Raw genomic sequence first — 21,980 nt, forward strand, 5'->3', positions numbered from 1 at the left:
GGACAAGCTACTTAATTCCTCTCAGTGTTAGTTTTCTCATCTGCAAAATGGAGATTATACTAATAACCATGGAGTGAGAGTTAAGTGAATTGATTACTATATGGTGCTGAGAACAGTGCTGGGCCCCTAGTAGGTGTCCAGTAAGAGAAATGTACAACAATTATCAGATGTCTTCTCCTTTATCTAAAAAAAGTACCTTTTTTCCTTTTATGCTTAAAATAATGACTTTTTGTTATATGGCTATTATTATAGGTTTTTGATAAGTCCTACAAATGAATAAATTTGTAAACAGGTTTAAAGTGTGCATTTAATTTTCATAGTTTGTTTTTTAATGCAGGTCTGAGTCTCTGCTGGGAGTTGCAAAGAAGTGAGTATATTTACAAAGGCATTTAAGTGTCACAGACCAACATTTCTCAAAGCCTGATCTTAGATCACTTGCATAAGAACCACTCGAGGGGGTGGGCATTAAAAAGGGAAGATTCCCAAACTCTACAATAGACTGATGAATGCGAATCTCTAATGATGAAACGGCCCAGGAATCTCTATTTTAGGACAAACTCAGGGTATGATGTTCATACATTCTAATTGTTGAGAACCACTACTGTGGATGGATCGGTTTTTTTTTTAAATTATTTATTTGAGAGAGTGTGTGTGTACGCGCGCATGTGTGTGCGTGTGTGTGCGTGCACACACGCGAATAGGGAGAGGAAGAGATTCCCAAGCAAACTCCACCCCAGACACAGAACCCATTTGGGGCTTGATCCCACTACCCCAAACCATAACCTAAGCTGAAACCGAGAGTGCAAACCCAACCAACTGAGCCACCCAGATGTCCCTAGATGAATTATTCTAAATGCCAGATTACTCAGCTTAAAATATTGTTTTCATTTTTCTGTGTCCTTGTTTAAATAATCTTTAGTACTTGCTAATCTCCAGTTTGGCAAGGAGGGTCATTCACTGTCAGGTTGTGTGAACTTGCCTATTTAGTCTTGTGACAGGCTGGAAAATGTCTTCCAAAAGATGTACATGTACTAATATCCAGAATCTGGATATAGGGTTCCCTAGTCTGTGGCAAAGGAATTTTGTAGATGTGCTTAAATTAAGGATTGTGTGATGGACATTATCCTGGCTATTGAGGTGAGCCCATGTAAGCCTGATGGTCTGTATAAGAAGAGCAGGAGGATCAGATAGTATGTGAAGATAGAAGCAGGAGACTGGAATGATGGCAGGAAGGGGTCCTGAGCCAAGGAAGGCGTGTAACTTCTAGTAGCGGAGAGGGGAAAGGAAAAAATCCCACTTCCCAGTCTCCAGAAGGAACCAGTCCTGCTGATACCTTGACTTTAGCTCAGTGAGAGTGATTTTGGAATTCCGATCTCTAGAACCATAAGATACTAGATTTGTGCTGTTTTAATCCAACATACTTAATGGTGATTTGTTGCAGCAGCAATAGAAAACTAGTACCTTGGTTTTTCTCCAGCCACCTATCTTTTCTGGTCCTAAGCTCCTCTCTCACTGGTTCTTGCACGCTCCCTGAACGTGGTCTTATGCTTTCTTATCTCTGAGCTGTGCTCAGTTTCTACCTACCAGACAATGCTCTTTTGGTTGTTGTTCTCCTCCTGTCTGTCAGGAGGAAGTCATTTCCCCTTCTCTGATGTTCTAAGGCAACCAGGACCTGTGCAATGTATTGTATATCCAGTGATGAAAATCGCATCCAGGAATGGGTAAGCACAAAATCTCTCAAATCAGAACTTCTAAATTTAGATCCTGATTCTACCACAACAGCCTTAGGGAAGTTTCTTAACTCCCCCTAGTCTCAGTGTCTTCGTTTCTGTCAGCCTCCTCAGCTCATGAAGTCTAGAGATGCTTCACATGAAAGTGAATTGGCATGGTGGCTCATTCAAAGTAAGGACTGGATATATGTTGGTGATTATATGAATTGTCATTCAGCATATCTCTGATTATTATCTTTTTTAAAAAGAGAGATATTATTTATTTATTTATTAGAGAGAGAGAGAGAGAGAAAGAGCAGAGGGAAGGAGTAGAAGGAGAGAAAGAGAGGCAGACTTCCTGCTGAGGAGGGAACCTGATGTGGGGCTCGAACCCAGGACCCCGAGATCATGACCTGAGCTGAAGGCAGATGCTTAGCCACTGAGCCACCCAGGGGCCCCTGATTATTCTCTTGCAGAACTCTTCAAGTGTATTGCTTACATTTGTGTTTTTGTTTCCCTGTCAACTCCATGAACGGAAGCATGATAATAATTTTAACAACAAATAACAATAATAATACTAGTGAAGTGATATAATGAAAGGAGCACGATTTTGGAAGACATTGTTTCAATTTTAGCTTCACAATTTACTGGCTGTCTTAATAGGAAAGAAATTGAGTTTTCTTCATCTGTAGCATGTGAATAATAATAGTCTTTCCCTCTTAGAACTGATTTCAGGATTAAGTAGAATGACCAATTTAAATCTTAGCACCCAGAACATGATGAGGGTTGAGTACATGTTAACCATTGTTAATGGCAATCAGGGTTTAATTTTTCTTTTTACTTGTTTTATTCTGTAATTAATCTTGATATTCCTGTTACTTTATATATGACAAAAATATGAGAAATGAGGGGAAGAGAATTTGGTATGTGTCTAAAATATTATGCTTTGCTATCAGATGTGTTACAGACTATGAGTCCCACAGGCCTTTAGGGCTTACTGTTGGATTAATGCTCAAACTACAAAAATATGCAGGACACACATAAAACTTGGCTGCTTCCCTCTCTGCCTCCTTCTTTCCCTCTCTCCCTTTCTTCCTTCCTTCTTCTCTTTCATTTCAGGTGATTGGATGAATAGTTTGGTATTTTAAATACTTTGAATACATTAGATTTTGGAACCATTTTTGCAAAAAAAAAAAAAAAATCTGTGATTCAATACATTGCCATTCATCATTACCTTCCCTTTACAACCCTTCATGCTATTTTAGTGCAGACGAGAGCTCGCCTATCCCAGCTAATTTGAATTCATTTTTCAAATGAGAGTTCATAAGTGACTATGCTAAAATTAAGGTCTATTACATTTTCTGCACTTCCTTTGTCTGCTAATGTTATAATATGATTTTTAAGTAATTGGGTTTATTTTAACATGATTTCTTATTTAGAAACTCTGGCTTATTTGCAAGTCTTTTATCTATACATGTTTATATATTTTATATAGATATTGTCTTCCTGGTTGCCATCTAATTATTTTAGAGAGACTTGGAATTACATTTTTTTATTTAAGCCATATAAAATACCTGTATATCCCTAAAAAAATATGAATCCAAGAATGCTAGGAAAATTGGTAGTAAATGTTTTTGTCATTAAAAACAAGATGGGAGGGGCACCTAGGTGGCTCAGTGGGTTAAGCGTCTACCTTCAGCTCAGGTCAGGATCCCACAGTCCTGGGATTGATCCCCACATCGGGCTCCCTGCTCAGTGGGGAGCCTGCTTCTCCCTCTCCCTCTGCTGCTCTGCCTGCTTATGCTCTCTCACTCTATCAGTAAAATAAATAAATAAAATCTTTAAAACAAGAAAAGCAAGAGGGGAAAATGAAACTAATTCATATACAGAAAAAATAAGTATATTTAAATGTACTAAATAGATGATGGCTTAGACCTCATACTTTGTCATTTATTATTTTTAAAGCAAGGAAAGATTACCTCCTCTTCTTAGTCCTTTGGCCACTTTTATTCAAAAGCTTAATTTTGTAATTTAGGAGATCAGATTTACAAGGCAACTGGGAATTTCCCTCATGACCTGTGGGATAGTCTAGTCCTTGTGTATTCTTCCTTCACTTCCTAGACTACACATCAGAGTGGTTACAGTCTCTCCCTGGAAACCTTTCTTAGTGACCCAGTGCCTTGGAAAATTGTTCATTTTGTCCTAAGGAGACATTCTGACTCTAGTCTTACACACACACACACACACCCAAGTTAATTTAAAATGAGAAATGGAGACTTCATCTGACAAAACAAAATGTTCGCCCTGTTGAGAGATTTATGGCCCCGTGTTCCCCTTGGCCACACTGCTTGAGTGCCATCACTGAGAAGTGAGAGGCAGTGCTGAACGAAAACCATACTACTTTACAGACTTGGTGAGAGTAATTTTACTCATGAATAAGCAACAGCTCATGCTTGTGCAAAATGTCCATCTGTACCCTCTCACTGTGGCTCTCCCTCATTAAAAAGAGGCATTGGAAGCCAAATAGAAAATATAGTGTTTAATTTACCATAGATTTCAGAGCAGAAATACGAGTTTTGTTTTACCTTATAACATGATTATATTTAACAAATTTAAACAACTCAATATAATCCTAATGTGTTAATTCATCCATTATGAAATTAGCAACTTATCTTAAAGAATATGTTAAAATTGGTTTCTTAAATACTAAAATAAGGATGAGTTTTTAATTAAAAAAATTTCCCTACTTTTCCCCTAGACATAATTTGTTTTTTAAAAAAGTCGTCTAACAGAGGGGTACCTGAGTGGCACAGTTTTGGTTTCTGCTTAGATCTTGATCTTGGGGTCATGGGATGGAGCCCCACATCCAGCTCCATGCTCAACTCAGTCTGCTTGGGATTCTCTTCCTCCTTCTCCCTCTGTTCCTACCCCTCCCCCCACATGTTCCCTCTCTCAAATAAATAAATAAATATTTCAAAAAATCATCCAACAGAGGAACCATGATATCTTCTCAAAGGGTCTTTTAAATATAATATCAAATTATATTGTAATCTAGTTGGTGACAAAATAACACTGAGTTATAGTCAACTCAATATATAAGTATATATTCCAAAAATATATAAATTCAATATATTTAATGAAGTTCAGGTAGCAATCATTTTTTTCTATGTTTCCCAAAACTGAATTGATCATACTGATTGCTGGTTTGTGGGGGCCGGGGGGGCAGATTTCACTGATTAATTTAAAAGTAGTATATATGGTGGGCTTGACTTTTCTTTAATAAGTGTGGGAGGAAAAATAAATTTCTATAAGAATCATTCTTAATTATCAAAGATAGTATAACCTATTTATCTTTATTCTTAGCAGGAAGCCCATAGTATATTTGAATTTCACAGTGAAAATAATTAATAAAATCAGATATAATTTATCAGATATTTTATTATGTAACAAAAATGAATACACCATTGTCATCTCTTAGTACAGTTTCCAAAAATGCCCTAGTTCCAAAGTAATTTTTATGCAGAATGCATAGACTTATTGTAGATAAAAGGTTTCATCTCATATAATCTAAAAAAAATAAGAAATTTGATAAATAATTTTTTAATTTAATAACATGAACCCTTAAATTTATCAGAGAAAAGGTAATTTACAAACTCCAGATAAATCTGGTCTTCCATATTGTCACTTTCTCACAACAAATTACATGTTTTCATAAATTTCATTGTTAAAAATAAACAGGGCATCTTTTAAAATTCTTGTCAAAAGGTTACTGGCCAATGCAGGGGTTGCAAATAAGGGGAGGTGACAGGGTGGTTAGAAAGCAGTGTGGTGGGCAGCAGCTGAGCAGCAGTGATCCTGAGCCAGCATGACTGTCCTCTCTAAGGAACGTGGTTTTGTGTTTCTGACCTGTACTGCCAGCTTCATAATGGTAGCTCATCTAGCCATCAGTGTTTCCAAGGCCCAAAAGAAGTACCAAGTGAAGTATCCTACCATGTACAGCATGGACCCGAAAACAGACACCTTTTCAACCACGTTCAGCACGTCCACGAGAACACATTGAAAGTATAACCACCCTTCTTATTTTTCCTAGATGTTGGAGGTGTTTACCACCCAGGTATAGTTTCTGGCCTAGCCTTGGCCCGGATTGTTGGACAAGTTCTTTATGCTTATGGCTGTTACACAAGAGAGCCCAGCAAGGAGAGTCGAGGAGCCCTGGGCTCCATAGACCTCACAGGCCTAATGGGCACAATGGTGTGCTCTGCCTTCCAGCATCTTGGTTGGGTTAAAACTGGCTTGGGCAGTGGGTCCAAATGCTGCCATTGAAGAATTATAATGTGTTTAAAAACTCATTCATTTTGAATGATTTACTCTTATTTTCAGTTACGTTTTTCTTTTCTATCTTTCTTTTTTTTTTTTTTAAGATTTTATTTATTTATTTGTCAGAGAGAGAGTGAGCGAGAGCGAGCATAGGCAGACAGAGTGGAAGGCAGAGTCAGAGGGAGAAGCAGGCTCCCTGCAGAGGGCAAGGAGCCAGATGTGGGACTCGATCCCAGGACGCTGGGATCATGACCTGAGCTGAAGACAGCTGCTTAACCAACTGAGCCACCCAGGTGTCCCTCTTTTCTAAATATAGTAAAAGCTTGTGGCATTAACCTCATGCCTAAAAAAAAGAAACAATAGAGAATAGATTATGAAATGTTATTTTATACACACACACTCTCTCTTTCTCTCTGAATTTAATTCTGTTTTATGATTAAAGGGGAAAAAAAACCAGGGAGGAATAAAATTAAGAGAATGTTACAGACTATGTTCTCCTGAAATATGTATGCTTAAATCCTAACCCCCAATGTGGTGATATTAGGAAGTGGGGCCTTTGGGAGGTAATCAGGTTATATGGGTAGAGCACTCTTGAATGGAATCAAGTGCACTTATGAGAAGAGACATGAGAGTTCCCTCTGGCTCTCTGCTCTCCACCATATCAGGATAAAAATGAGAAGATGGCCATCTGTGAACCAGGCCCTCTGGATGACCCAACACCTTGATCTTGGACTTCCAGCCTCCAAAACTATGAGAAATAAATGTCTCATATAAGCTACCCAGTCTATGATAATTTGTTATAGCAGCCCTAGCTAAGATAGAGATAGGATATAAAAAGAGAGGTCATGATCCTCAGGGTCCTGGGACTGAGCTCCCTGCTTCGTGGAGAGTCTGCTTCTTCCTCTCCCTCTGACCCTCCCCACTGCTCATGCTTGCTCTCTCTGTCTCTCTTAAATAAATAAATAAAATCTTTTTTTTAAATAGTAAAGACAGAATGAAGGCCTTACGTTCTGTGGCATGTTGATTAAGGGTAAGTTATTTAGATCACACTTACTCGTGGCCTGCAGGAAAAGTAGTTTCTTTTCAAAATACTCATCAGCTGGTTAGCTACTCTAACAATTCAGTCTTGGAAAAGCTTTCTTGAAATGGGGCTGATGTAAACATCAGTGTTTAACTGTGATGGATCATGCTCTGTATGTAGTACAGTGGGGTCTCATCATGACCTGCCATGGGGGCAGAGGAGCGATGAGCCATCAGTTGTTCTGAGCAGTAACATCTCACGTAGAGTCACGTTTAGCTCATGAATTGGAGATTTCTACTTTTCATCTTGACCAAGATTTATAGGGAAATAATAAGTGCAGGAAATGTCAAGCCCATCTCTGAGGTAATAATTTCCAGTTTTTGTTCAAGATTTTCATTTCATAGTTTTAAAACATTGTTCTTAATATTAAATAAAATATTTTCACATGTAAAGTTAATGATAGCATTTATGTACTTAGGGCCCCCTCCCTCTCAGAGAATATTCCTATCATTTTCTGTGAAGCAGTCAGTTGGTTTCACAGTTTTTCTGGCTCTTTTTGGACTTTTGTAGACATGTACTGAGTAGCAATAACTTCCCAACAATTGCCCCTGAAATAAGCTGGAATCAATTTCTAGCAACTATTACTCTCTCAATAATTCTTCAGATTCCTGAATTGGTACTAATTAGCTCTTAGCTGTTACCACAATAATACTGGATAATAGATTACCTAATCCCCAGGAGCATTCAGAAAGCATTTATTTCTTTCTCACACATGGGTTAGGGCCAGTTGAAATTTTGATGATCTAGACTGCCCCCAGCAAGGTATGGCTTTAAGTTGAATATTTGATCTAAGTTGACACTACCTTTCTTTCATCTTTCTCAGACCAGAAGCTATCTAAGGCATTATTTTCTCATGGTAAAAGGAAGAGTAAATGTGCCAAAGCCTAACCAGATAAGAATCTTTTAACCCTCTGCTTCTGTAGTTCTGCAAACATTGTACTGGTCAAAGCAAATCACTTGAGTAAGTCTAACATCAGTGAGAGAAAAAAATATTCTTTCATTCTTCTGGGAGGTTCTGCATAGTGACTTGGAATATGGGATAGCTGTGGAAAAAAGTGGGGAACTGGGAAAAATAATGCAGTCTGCCACACTTTACCTTCTAGGTCACAATTACTCACATGACTTCCACACACAAAATACCTTAATTCTAATAATCTCTACTCCCCAGATATCCTAGAATTCTTGTTAATTTGTGGAATCAAAGTCCAGGATTTTCTAATTTATGTCAATTCTAGATTCAGGTTCTCCTGACCTGAAACCTTGTGAATTTCAGAGACAAGTTGTTTAATCCTCCCCCATGACAAACAATCTCCCAACACATAATTGTGAAATAGGGACAAGATAGCCAAAGTGAACACTCCATTCAAAAAAAAGGTGGCAATGAGAGCCTCATTGCAGTCACTGGTCCATAGTTATTTTGAAATCTCACTAGATGAATGTTATCAGATCTCCCTGTCCTAGAGAAAGGGAATATCCTTTCATTAGGTACTGATACTACTCCCTGAGAATTACCTAAATAGGGAATGAGGTTGTATCAACTCTTCTGTTGGTGAATATATTCAGAAGCATCAAGATTTTTAATACAAGGAAAGAAAAAACTTTCCTTTTTAATTCGTTTTTTACTTTTTTTTCTTCTTTAATCTTCTAGGACAGAATTACACAGGTTTCTAGATTTGTAGAGATCTCAATGACATGTATCCATATTCTTTCCTTTACTTTATGAAATACTATTTAATTTTTGACTAGGTAATATATTTTAATGACCCAAACATCAAAAAGTATACAAAGGTATAGAGTGAACCATTTACCTCTGAGTATATTCCCATTTTTTCTTTTTTCTTTTTTTACACAGAATTGCAATATACTGTAAGTATTATGCAATGTTTCTTTTTTCACTTAATGTATCTTACAGATGTTCCCACATCAGTAAAGAAAGAACTCTCTCATGATATTTTAGAACTGTGTATCATTTTATTTAATGGATATACTATAGTTTTTAATTAGTCTTCCCATCAAAAGACAGAGGAGTCCAGATGTTTGGCTATTACAGATAGTGTTGCAATAAATAATCTTGTATGCCTGTCTTTATGCACATTGGTTAGTCTATTTGTAGGGAAAAAACCAAAAGTGGAAATGTTGAGTCAAAGGGTTTATGAGTATATAATTTTAAAAGAAACTACCAAATTGTCTTTGATGGAATTCTAACAGTTTTACTCCCACCAACAATATGGAGAGGGCCTCTTTTTCTATGGCATTGTCAATAGTATGTTAGCAAACTCTTGGAATTTAGCCAATATCCTAAGTGAAAAATGAGGTTGCATTTCTTTTATTATGAATGAGGACTTACTTCATGTATTTAGGAGCTATTTGTATTTTTTAGAATTTATATTAACTGTTCTTAGACTGTGACCAAGTTTCATTTGGTTGCTAGATTTTGTCTTACTACCTTAAATAGAATTGGGTAAGTGAGTATTTTGTAGGAGCTACCTGTATACCAAGGAAACTAGTCCTCTTCAGGTTACTTGAATTGTAAGTATTTTTTATATGTATTGACTTTCTTTATAGTTTTTTAAAAACTATTTAGAATTTTATTTTTCTTTAACATATGTCCTAATTTATCACTTTTTCTTTTATGGCTTCTAGATTTTGTGTAACAGATAAGCCTTTCTCTACTTTAAGATTATAAAAAGAGTTCTCATATCCTTTCTTCTAGTACTTTTACTATTTTTTATTACATTTAGTCTGATCCTTTGAAAAATTTTTTGGTGTATGTGTAAGATAGAGATTCAACTTTTTATCCTTATGGCTACCTGGTTTTCTCAATACTACTCACTGTATCCTCCATCTTTTCTCCATGAATATGAAATGCCACTTTTATCATATACCAAATTCTGGATATTTTAAGAGTACATTTCTGAAGCTCAGAACTTTTTTTTTTTTTCCTTAAACTCACATCTCTGTTCATGTAATAGTTCCATATTGGTTTCATTACTGAGGCTTTATGGTGTTTTATGTGGTGGAGTTACTCATTCCTCATTCTTGTTTCCTGAATTTTCCTGGATGTTCTTGTTTATTTATTTTTCTATATAAACCTTAGAATAATTGTATTTCATTCTGGAAAATAAATATTGATTTCTTTTGGGGTGTCACTACAATTACAAATTAGCTTTGAGAAAATGAATGTCTATACAGTGAGGTTCCTATCCAAGAACATGGTAAGTGGTTCTATTTGTTCCGATTGTCTTTTTTTTTGTCCGTTAGAAGCATTTTTTAAATCTTCTCTGTCTTCATAGATTTCTGATTAAGTGCTTTTCTTTCTGATGCTATGTATGACTCGGCATATATGATGCTGAGAAGGAAGGACTTGTTAGCTCTTTTAATCCTAGCTCTACATCCAGATTCCTGCAGGACTAGAAGAAATAGATAATGTAGTAAAAAGGCATATGAAAATTTTAAGTGCAAATGAGGGGATAGGTGGGAAAGTGTAGCAAATGTGGTGCTAACGAGTTTCTGTCATCCTGTCCAATGAAAGCCACCAGATTTGTCTGGCACACACAGCATGGCAAAAGCACGATGTACCTGGAAGGGCCACAGAAGGTAGAACAGCTGCCATTTAGAAGTGAATCTAAGAATTTTTATCAATTAGACTTGGCTGTATGTAATAGCTATCCCATATAATAGTAACTTTAAACTTAGATAGATGTTTGTTTTTCTCTCCTATACATGAGTTCAGGTGTTGGCACTCTAGCCCCAGTGTGATCATTTCATAATCAGTGATCCAGTCTCCTTATTTCTTTTTCACCTACTATCTTTAGTGTGTGGTTTCTGTTTTCAAGTTTGCCTCACGGTTCAAGATGGCTGAAGAAGCTCTCACCAAAATGCACATTTCAGGCGTGAAGAAGAGAAAGGAGGTGCAGGGCAAAAAATACACCACCAAGCTAAGCCAACCCTCTTTTAAAGCCTCATTTTTTTCACTTCCCCCTCCTCATCTATCTATATGAGGGGCTGCTCTCAAGAATATGAGAGCCTGCTACTAAGGAAGAAGGGAAAAATGAATTTCAGGAAAGGGACTTCCAGTCCCTACCCCAACAAGAACATTTTTTTTTTTTCACATTCTCCTCAAACTGCAGTGAGAAGGAGAAGGAAAAAAATCCCAAGGGGAAAATAGGAAAATGAAAAAAGTGAGAGCAGTTTGATTATTTTGTATACTTTAGGTTCATTTAAAACAACCCAGTGGTCAGCAAACTCTGAACTGGAATCAGTGCTTTGGTCTTTTAGTTTTTCAGCTCTAAAATGTTTTCAAAAAGGAATTGGGTCACATGTTCTCTTTTTCTTCTTTAGACTTGAGGAACCTTAGTAAGGAGTTAACATATTATCTCCAAAGGGCATGGTCTTTACGGGGCTCACAAAGATGATTAAGATAGTGTCTGCCTTTGGATTCAGAGGGCTTCCTGAAAATATGACTTTTTTTTCTTTTTGGAAACCACTAGACTAATCAGAGTTAGAAGCAGCTTTCTGAGGGAGTCTGAGGGAAAGTGTAGGTAGGTGTAGGAGGGTGTCTCTTACCCTGTGGGTCTTATAGTAGAGCTATGAGAGAGATGGGGTCCTGGGAGGGGGGAAGGAGATGGAGAACATAACATGTATTATTTAAAATCTGGGTGAAAAAGTTTGAAACATACTTAGAGAGCAAAAATAATCTGTCAGTGCAAGAGGACTGAAGACACTGACCCTTCACGTGCTTCAGATCCAAACAGCCTCTGGCACCTGAAGCCTCATTCACCTGGAAGAGGAGTTCTGGAGCTGCTTTCAATTCTCAGAGTCTTCATTCTATTGTAGAATTCAAATATTTTTGTGTGTAATACAATTTTATTCTTCAAATGACTATTAATATACCAAGATGTTACATTTAATTTTAGGTTCTCAACTGTAGCCATTTAAGATTTTTTTCAATATATCCAAAACACGATGCAAATAAATTGGTAAGCATTTCAATTCACATATTTCTTGGAATATCTTATTTTTCTTCATTTTTTTTCTTTTTGCTCTTGGATTTATTATGTTACTTTCCATGGTTAAATTATAAGAACTTGCATGGTCGACAGAAAAAATAAATATTTTTAAAAGGAATTAGGGCAACCAGGATGTCTATCAGTAGGTAGCTGAGGTATCCTTCAGGTAAACTGTAGTACTTGCTGGCACCAGAATATTATTCACTGTTAAAAAGAAATGAGCTATCAAGGCATAAAAAGACATGGAGGAAAGTTAAGTGCATATTACTAGATGAGAGAAACCAATATGAAAAGGCTACATACTGTATGATTCCCATTTTATGACATTTTGGAAAAGGCCAAACTACGAGACACTAAAAAGATCAGTGGTTGCTACGGGTTGCAGGGAATGAAGGACAAATAGGGCAGAGGATTTTTAGGGCAGGGAAACTTCTGTATGTTACTGTCACGATGGATATATGATATTAAACGTTTATCAAAACCTATTGCATGTACAACACTGAGTGAACTTTAATGTAACTGTGGGCTTCTGGGGATAATGACGTGTCAGTGTGGGTTCATCGATTGGAACAAATGTACCACTCTGGAGGGTGATTTTTTTTGTTGTTGTTTTTGTTTCTGTTTTTAAAGCTTTTTTTTTTTTTTTTAATTTATTTGACAGAGAGAAATCACAAGTAGACGGAGAGGCAGCCAGAGAGAGAGAGAGAGATAGGGAAGCAGGCTCCCTGCTGAGCAGAGAGCCTGATGCGGGACTCGATCCCAGGACACTGAGATCATGACCTGAGCTGAAGGCAGCGGCTTAACCCACTGAGCCACCCAGGCACCCTGGAGGGTGATGTTAATAGTGGGGGAGGTTATCGTATGAGCAAAACCTTTATGGGAAATCTCTAAAAAATAAAATATTTAAAACATTTAAAAAAGAAATTAGGGATTAATATAAGACCTGCAAGAGTGTGTAATTGTGGATAATTCCACAGAGTAAGTCTGCTGAAAAAGCCTGACACTAGGTGCTACTGAAGGACTGAAGCCACCATTTGTGGTGTGCTATGTGGGACCAATAAATAAGACACAAGAGAAGAAATGTAAACGTTACCACATCCTGTTCTATCAGTGGCTTTGCCGCTGCTCACTTTGGTTTTACTCTGCTGAGTCTCTGCTGCTTCTGAACTTCTTTGATTTCATAACGGAAACTCTGAGTCTTTGTTGCTTTACAAAATTTCATGTTTAAACTTACTCTTTCTTAGGAATGATAATATAGACACCACTCTCACAAACATAACATAGACAATCATAGCCCCCTAAACAATTTGTTTCTCTATCAGAGAAAGCAACAGAGCTACAGATGGTATGTTCAGTGAGCCGAGAACTTTGGGCTGAGAAGCTATTAATTCTCACAGCAGCTCTTCTACTAACAATTTTTTGGTCCCCGGAATTGATGTCATTCAGAGTCTGCTTCATATACAATAAATCTTTAAAATGAGAAAAATAAAATTAACTCTTGTATTTTAAGAATATTTACAGCACTAGAAGCCAAAGCTGTTGTATTAGTAATCAGTTGTATTAGTAATATCTTGCAGTGTAACAAATGACCACAAATGTACTGACTCCAAACAACATAAACTTATCATCTCACAGTTTGTATGGGTCAGGTGGTAGGCACAGCTTATCTGGGTTCTGTGCCCTGGGTCTCACCTGATTGAAATCAAGGTGTGAGCCGCCAAAATACTGAAGTACTTACTGGAGAAATAGTTTTTCTCAATTTTTATGACAGTAGTCCCATAACCTTCTCAGTAGGTTTCAGTGTCTTTCCTGGCTATAATAGCATCTATAGAAAGCAACCCTAGTTTTTTCATCCCAGTTATCCTCAGTTAAGAAGTATTTATTGAGGGGCTCCTGTATGGCTCTCAGAGTCCTGGGATCAAGCCCCACATCAGCTCCCTGCTCAGCAGGGGAGTCTGCTTCTCTCTCCCTTTCCCCCTCTCATACTCTTTCTCCGTTGCTCCCTCTCTCATGCTCTCTCTCTCTCTCAAATAAATAATAAATATTTATTGAGTACCTCTTATTTGCCACTTCAAGGTACTAGAAATACTAGATGAATAAGAGGACATTCTCTTGGGAAATGAATGATCTGGTAGTGAAGCAGATTAGGGAAGGATGTTAAGGGAGACCAAGCCTGAATCATTTTGAGAAGAGGAAAGAAACTCAGAGTAACTTCCAAGATCAATTGTCTTGATTCTACAACTAGTGAGTAACTGGAAATTCTCTACAAGTGATAAATTTGTCACGGGCAGCTGTTGTAGTCTATGAACTAGAGTCTATGAATCAGTTTGCAGAGGTCATCTGAGTTGATGAAGACTGTTACAGACTTAACAGTCAAAATGAGATTCTAGATGAATGACCAAGTATAAGTAATAGTTTTATGACAATGTTTGTAGTTGGAAGATACAGCCATGTTTACCCAATCCATAAGGGAGATGAAATTCTAAGAGAGGATCAAAGGGCAGGTGAAGACTTTTCCAAACACAGTTATACAAATAGAAGGAAAAGAGTCTAGGAAGTAGAAGAGTATGCTGAAAGTTTCAACAAGCTACTGGTGCTATCTTATACCTAGAACTCTAGGTAGAACCCCAGAGGTTTAGCTGCTAACTGCTGTCAGCTCTTGTGTCCTTGTTCAATCCTTTTCCCTTTCCTTTAATTGTGATTGATGCTGGAATTGAATATCTCTGAGAATGGAAACCTAGGAAATGTTCCAGGATTTTTGATGATGAAGGTGGTCATGTTCCAAGGCTCAGAGTATAATGAAACCTGTAGCTGAGATAGCACTAAAGAATTTTCTCTTTGGAAGAACTTAAAAATATGAGGATGATATTGGTTACCAATTAGTTAGGGAAAAGAGTATCTGATGCAAGTTTGAGTGGAGTCAGTGATGTACTTGTCTTTTCTCTGAGAATGGGAGATAGAGTCCAGATGTTCAGGACAAGTTGGGCTGGCAGTGAGTTGAACCTTGTCTGGCTTGAACTTGGATGTAAGATTGTCCAGTAATGTGTTCTCAAAGGGAGCTCCATTGTTAAGGTCTCAAAAGTCATGAGATCACATAATATTTCCTTTCCTGTGGCCTTTCTAATAGTAATGGATAACCAGGAATACTGGTTTAATTGAAAGAATGGTGCTTCTGGACTTTTTACCTCCTTCAGGAGGCAGCCTGCAAGAAAGAGAGTCCCAACAGTACATGATACTAAGTCTCTCAGGTGCAGAAGCAAGAGTTCAAATGTCTCTTAGGGCATTGTTTCTCAAACATATATGATCATATGAATCTCGTGGGACTCTTGCTAAATGCAGGTTCTGTTGTAGTAGGTCAGTAGGATGGAATTGATGAGAATTTGCATTTCTAACAAGTTCCCAAGTGATACTGATGCTTCTGAGCCACAGACCTCACTTTAAGTAGCAAAACTTTGGAGCATTAGAATAGGGAAAGCATACCTTAGAAGATGTCATTATGGTCTTCGTAAGTTATAAAACCACAAAATGAAAGTAAACTTAGTTTATCCCATGCAGCTGAGGTAGAAATGAAAGAACTTTTTTTTTTTTGAAAGTTGTTTTTTTTTTAAAATATTTTGTTTATTTATTTGAGAGAGAGACAGTGAGAGAGAGCATGAGCGAGGAGAAGGTCAGAGGGAGAAGCAGACTCCCCGTGGAGCTGGGAGCCTGATGCAGGACTTGATCCCAGGACTCCGGCATCATGACCTGAGCCGAAGGCAGTTGTCCAACCAACTGAGCCACCCAGGCGTCCCAGGAATGAAAGAACTTTTTAAGAAGACTTACAGATGTGGGAAAAAACCAAAACCCAAATAGGGTTCATCAGGAAAAAATGGGAAATGTGGCAGTTGCTAGAGAAGTGGACAAACCTAACTTCATTAACCTCTAACTCTGAAGGATATATCTTCTCTTTTAGTTTTAGGGGTAACTTAATACCATCTGGTTAAAGAACTATGCCATACCCTCACACCCCATCCTTTTGCCACCCCTCCCTCTCATGCTCTGCCATTCAGCCCGTATCTGCCACTGGCTCTCAACTACTTTTACGCAATAAGGAAAAACTGGGAGTGAATTTTAGACTTGGTTGTCAAATAATCTAGAGTGATCTGGGTGGGGGTGCAGGGTGAGTAATGAAATCTCCCTAGGGGTATAGTAATGGTGCAAGGCTGATTAGCAGATAGCTTCAGTATCCTTCATTGTAGTAGGTTATTTGAATATTTAATGCAGCACAGTTCAAGGATCACCAGAGAATTTGTATTTCTCTTAAAACAGTGCAGTAAAACATCCCTTGTATAATGGATGCTGTTGTAATGCAATCTTGGAAGTAGTTTTCAAGTTCATAGGGTTGCAAAAGTTCTACTTGATCTGTTCACATATACAAATGTGACTTTCCCTGCTCCTCTTTCTGCTGCTATTTATATCAGCTGTCCTACAGATCAGCTTTCTTTGCAGTATCTGATATAAATAACCACAGTTCTCTAAGTACAATTTACTCAAGGTTTCCAGGTAGTTCATGGACTGATATCTGGTTATTTCTGTTTAAGATTTGGTGGTGATATGCTTTTGTTACTAATATAAGTTAGTACTTTTCATTTAAATGCAATAACTGTTATACATGAACTCAATGATTTTATTAGAAAACTACTCTTCCCAATGAGCAGGTAAGCTGAGTTTGGACATTGCAGGGACATTTAGGAACAAGTAGCAGTGGTGGTCTTTTGAGGCCATGCCCTTGAGATGGCATTTTCAAGAGAGACTTCAAATGAAATCCAAATGCAGAAATGAACATAAAGTACTCAGTAGAGTGCAGCTGTGTGATTTGCCCCAAGTCTGCGGATATCTTTCAGACCTAAGGAGTGTGGGCGTCTGCTTATTTCCATGCCCCTTACACTGTAGCTAAAAGAAACCTGAAATATTCCTGCTTCTTTGAAAAAAAAAAATCAATCAACAAAGCTGGAATATAAAACTCTTTTTAGGGTGAAACCAACCAATAACATTTTTATCTTGAAATTGTCCATGTTAAAGGCTACTCTATCTGACTTCCCATAAAATTCTTCAAAAACATTTGTTCATTTTAACCATTTTAGTTGTATTTTTATCTGAAATGCACTCCTGACTTTTAGGTAATGTTGCAGCAGTCACTAGAAGATTTAAAGACTAGGGGTGCCTGAGTGGCTCAGTTGGGTAAGCATCTGCCTTCAGCTCAGTCATGATCCTGGGGTCCTGGGATCAAATCCCGTGTCTGGTTCTTCAGTGGGAAGCCTGATTCTCCTTCTCCCTCTGCTCCTCCCACACCACTGGTGCTCTCTCTCTGTCAAATAAATAAATAAAATCTTTAAAAAAAAAAACAAGATTTAAAGACCAAAAAGTATGGAAAGAAGTGTAACTATTGGCATAAAAACATTATTAAGTAGGCAGTAGTTTTTTTTACTAGTAATAAGTCCAAATACTATTCAATCTAATTAATGAAATCTTTAATAATATAAATAGTGCATTTTATTAAGCATTTTTCATTATTTTAGTCATTAAAATGTAACTCAATTATGTTAATAGAATTTTAATGGAATTTAATCTGACATTACCATGCAGCTTCAGAATTCAAATTTTTAAATAAATTTGTAGTAAATACAAACCCCTTTTATTTTCATTTTTCGGTATACAATGTAATGGATGAAAACAGAACATAATGGCAATTTCACAAATTCAATTTACTAACATCTTGAGTATTAACCATACCATTATTCTTCAATAACCATATGCCTTCTTAAAATCCAGATCCTGTCCTTGCTATTAGAACCATGCTTATAGTCACATTAAATCTATTATGAACAACTTATAAATGAAAGAATGCTGGACTGGATTCAACTCTCTAGTTTGTATTCTTACCAGATCTATACCACTAAGCCTTAGCTTTCCATTTGGTGAACCAGTAATTCTAATCTAAACCTTGCCTAGTTTACAGAAAAGTATTTTTTTATTATGTTCTGTTAGCCACTGTATAGTACATAATTAGTCCTTGATGCAATGTTCAATGATTTGTTGAGTATAACACCCAGTACTTTTATGGAGAAGTATTAACTGAGATGGAAATAAGCTGAGATTGGAAATAAAGCAGTGTGAATGTTTATTATTGTATCTCGCATGATAGGCTAGGTTTTGCTGCAATAGCGAAAGAAAAACAAAGGCCTAAATCTCAGTGGCTTAAATCATGGAAGCTTATTTCCCTCATGCTTCACATCTACAGGAGTCAGGCTCATTGTAATCCCTGTGAGACTCAGACTAAGGCATGCTCCATGCTAATATGTGCTTCCACAATCACTAGGGGAGGAGCGAGATGCATTTCTCCCAGAAATGACATGCCATTTCTGCTCACATTTCGTTGGCCAGAGCATGTCATCTGGCCACACCAAACTTCAGAGTCAGATGAGAGAGGAAATGCAAATATCTATGTCTATATTTATATCTTTATCTGTATCTTGATAATAAAAAGTAAGAAGAAAGGCATAGGGGCACCATCCCTGCTGAGGAATTCTACAGCTACACTGGGGAAGATTTTGGTGGGGGCGGGGGGGAACATGAGTTAAAAACAGGCTGTTGAAAAATGGGAGATAGGAGGGTAATGGATTTATGGAGAGGAGGTGATGAGGTAAAATACAGAGGAGAAAAATTCATCCCAGAAATTCTGATTTGGGGGCTGTTCTCAATGAGTGTATTTATATTGTTTTTGTGAAAATCTTGGGACCTTTTAATCCAATGACTCAGCTTTTCTGTGTCTGTTTCTCTTGCATTTGTCTTATTGCTTTGCCATTTAAAAGTCCAGCAATGAGAGAAATTTTGGAAACTATGTGCATTTCGATGTGCTCAAACGCTCCTTAAAACTGAAGAGATCTGTTGGGAAATCACTGGGTACTCCATACTTCTTTTGTCACCTGTAATCACTTAATTGTTTGAATTGTGCTCTCCAGACTTAGCAGTTCATTGTAGTACCAGATCAATACAAAATTACATGATTAAATCAAGTAAATGTATGTAACTTTCACACTCATTACAATTTCTAGGAGCCACTGCCAATATTTAGCATTGTCATTCAATCATGGTAGTGGTCAAGGCTAATGTACTTGTAACTTCATTTTCGTAAATTTTAGCCTTATATTTGTGAGAATGTTGCAGCCGTGCTGTCTTTAAACTGAGTTTATATTACTTTGGAATTAAAACAACTTTTTGAGATAGAAATTAGGTGTCATCCTGATGCAATCGTTGCGAATTTCTAACTCTTTTTAAAGGAGGTGGTTATATCCATTTTCTAGGGCTGCCATAACAAATGACTTCAAACTGTGTGGTTTAAAACAACAGAAATTTATTCTTTCACAGTTCTGGAGGCCAGAAGTCTGACATCAAAATGTCAGAAGGGGGGCACCTGGGTGGCTCAGTGGGCTGAAGCCTCTGCCTTCGGCTCAGGTCATGATCTCGGGGTCCTGGGATCGAGCCCCGCGTCGGGCTCTCTGCTCAGGGGGGAGCCTGCTTCCTCCTCTCTCTCTCTGCCTGCCTCTCTGCCTACTTGTGATCTTTGTCTGTCAAGTAAACAAATAAAAATCTTTAAAAAAAAAAAATGTCAGAAGGTCATATTTCCTTTGATATCTCCAAGGAAGAGTCCTTCATTGCCTCTACCTAGCTTGGCTCCCACCAACCTCAGGCATTCTTTGGTTTACAGGTGCATCACTGCAATCTGCCTCTGCCACCACATGACTCTTTCCCCCTTCTCTCTTGGTAGCTCCCTGTTCCTGGCTCCAGTTGTTTCTCTCCTTATAAGAACACCAGTCATTGGATTCAGAGCCCAACTCTAATCCCATGTAACCTCATCTTAACTATATTATATCTGTAAAGACTACTCCCAAATAAGGTGACATTCACAGATACAAGTAGGTTAGGTTATCAACATATCTTTGGGGTGGAGGGACACAGTTCAATCCACAAATATGGCATTAAAGAAACTTTTCTGCAAATCTATGGCAAAATTCTGTGGAATACCTCAGCCCCGAAATACATGACATAAACTAATTTCACCAAGATCATTCCCTTTGCTTCTAATTGCCACTTTACTTAAAATTCTGCATTATTGTTTACTTGCCCTAAGACCTGGTTCCTTGATATTGGCTCTTCTCTTTCTCTTGATTTTCTCAGTGGGACTTGTCAAACATCTACCTTGTTTCTAAAAGCATTGGGAGGCAGTTCAGATGAACCAGAGTAGACATGCCAGTGATCAAGGGTGAGTCACTGTTTCCCCCCTCTGTCAGGGATCTGCTGACAGATACTAATGGTAGCTGTCATTGAACTAAATATGAAGCAATGGTAAAAGAAAACAAGGTTTGCACTGCTTTTAATAAAGACACTTAGAATTGTTTATCTTTGCTCTTCAACAACTACATTGGACACATTTAGCTAAATGCTTTTTAAAAAGCAGAATCTTGGAGCACCATATTTTCTTTCAAAGTAATATTAATATGATTTTGAGTATAAGAGTAAGGAAAAATGTTAGAAATTTCCATTTTTTGGTAATAAATTAAGATCCAATGCAGCATCCTTTTATATTACACTATACCAAACTAATACATACCATATGTTACATAGACCTGTGTTTATTGTGCAAAGTGATAAAATGACTTATTAGTTCTACCTAGCAGAACTTGCAAATCCTCTTAATTATAGTAACAAAAGATGGTATGTTGTATTGTAACCCTTGTATCAAAGGAGACAAGGGTATGGATTTTGAGGTCTCTTAAAGATCATGTGATTTTGTAATTCTACTATTTACCTGTCCCTAGTTCATAACCTAAGGTCCAGAACTTAGATAGAAATAGATAGATCTTTATTTTCACTAACTCTGATATTTGATACATTCTTAATTATGAATATAAGCAACAATTCATTGTATTATTGTCACTAATAAAAATCATGGATTTTTTAAAATTTCATTTTATTATTTTTTTGAGTAGTCTCTACCCCAAATGGGACTTGAAGTCATAACCCTGAGATCAAGACCTGAGCAGAGATCAAAATTCAGATGTTTAATTGACTGAGCCAACCAGGCACCCTGTAGAATATTTTCAAATATCTCATATCATTTGTACTCATCACTACTTCAAAATTACGTTAGCCACTTGACATGATGCTAGACCTCATTATTTAGTGTATTAATAAAGAATTATTTTATTCTTCTCGTACCCACTTGTTTTGTTAACTGTTTTTACATAATTATTTTTCATTGTAATATCTTTATTTTTATTCATTTTGAAAAAAATGGTTCTTTAGGCTTCATGGACTGCCAGAATGGCCCACAACACAAAAACAGAACCTCTGTGCTAGTTTTAGTACCTTCTATTTTATGATAGCAACTTAAACAACAGGATCAAATGTCAGCATTAAATATTGCAACTTAATTTCTTTTTCAATCAATTTATTTATCATCTGAATTTTTTTAGAATATTATGATACCTAACATTGGACTACATGACTTAAGGTACAAGGTTATAAAAATGGAAGTATAATATAATTCCTGTTCTCAGTGATAGCATAATCTAGTTAGCTACATAGCACATGAATTGTCATTGTTTGTATGTCTTAAAATAATAATATATAAGGCTTTAAAAAGTGTTCCCAAATGCTGTCCTACATAATTTGAACTCATTGGGCACTATCATCAGGGTTCTTAATAAGAGTAAGATCATACCAGTTTATAGGGAAAGAAATGACTTTCCCTTAAGCAGAGAGAGATGGAGTAAGAAAAGGGTCAGCTCTTCCAAATTGTAGTTCAGAGGGACTAACATTTCA

General features: G+C 37.1%; 1 protein-coding gene and 1 pseudogene across 4 annotated transcripts in view; both read left to right on the forward strand.

The window, feature by feature from the left end:
• Window positions 1–21,980, forward strand: part of KCNQ5 (potassium voltage-gated channel subfamily Q member 5) — a 532,298-nt gene that overhangs the window by 106,015 nt on the left and 404,303 nt on the right. The gene's annotated exons all lie outside the window — the stretch shown is intronic.
• On the forward strand, window positions 5,565–6,033 carry LOC309864405 (glutathione S-transferase 3, mitochondrial pseudogene; annotated as a pseudogene). The gene has a single exon. The product of its transcript is annotated as a glutathione S-transferase 3, mitochondrial pseudogene (transcript).

The sequence above is a fragment of the Mustela nivalis genome, assembly GCF_964662115.1.
Source record: "Mustela nivalis genome assembly, chromosome: 5".
Classification (NCBI taxonomy): Eukaryota; Metazoa; Chordata; class Mammalia; order Carnivora; family Mustelidae; genus Mustela; species Mustela nivalis.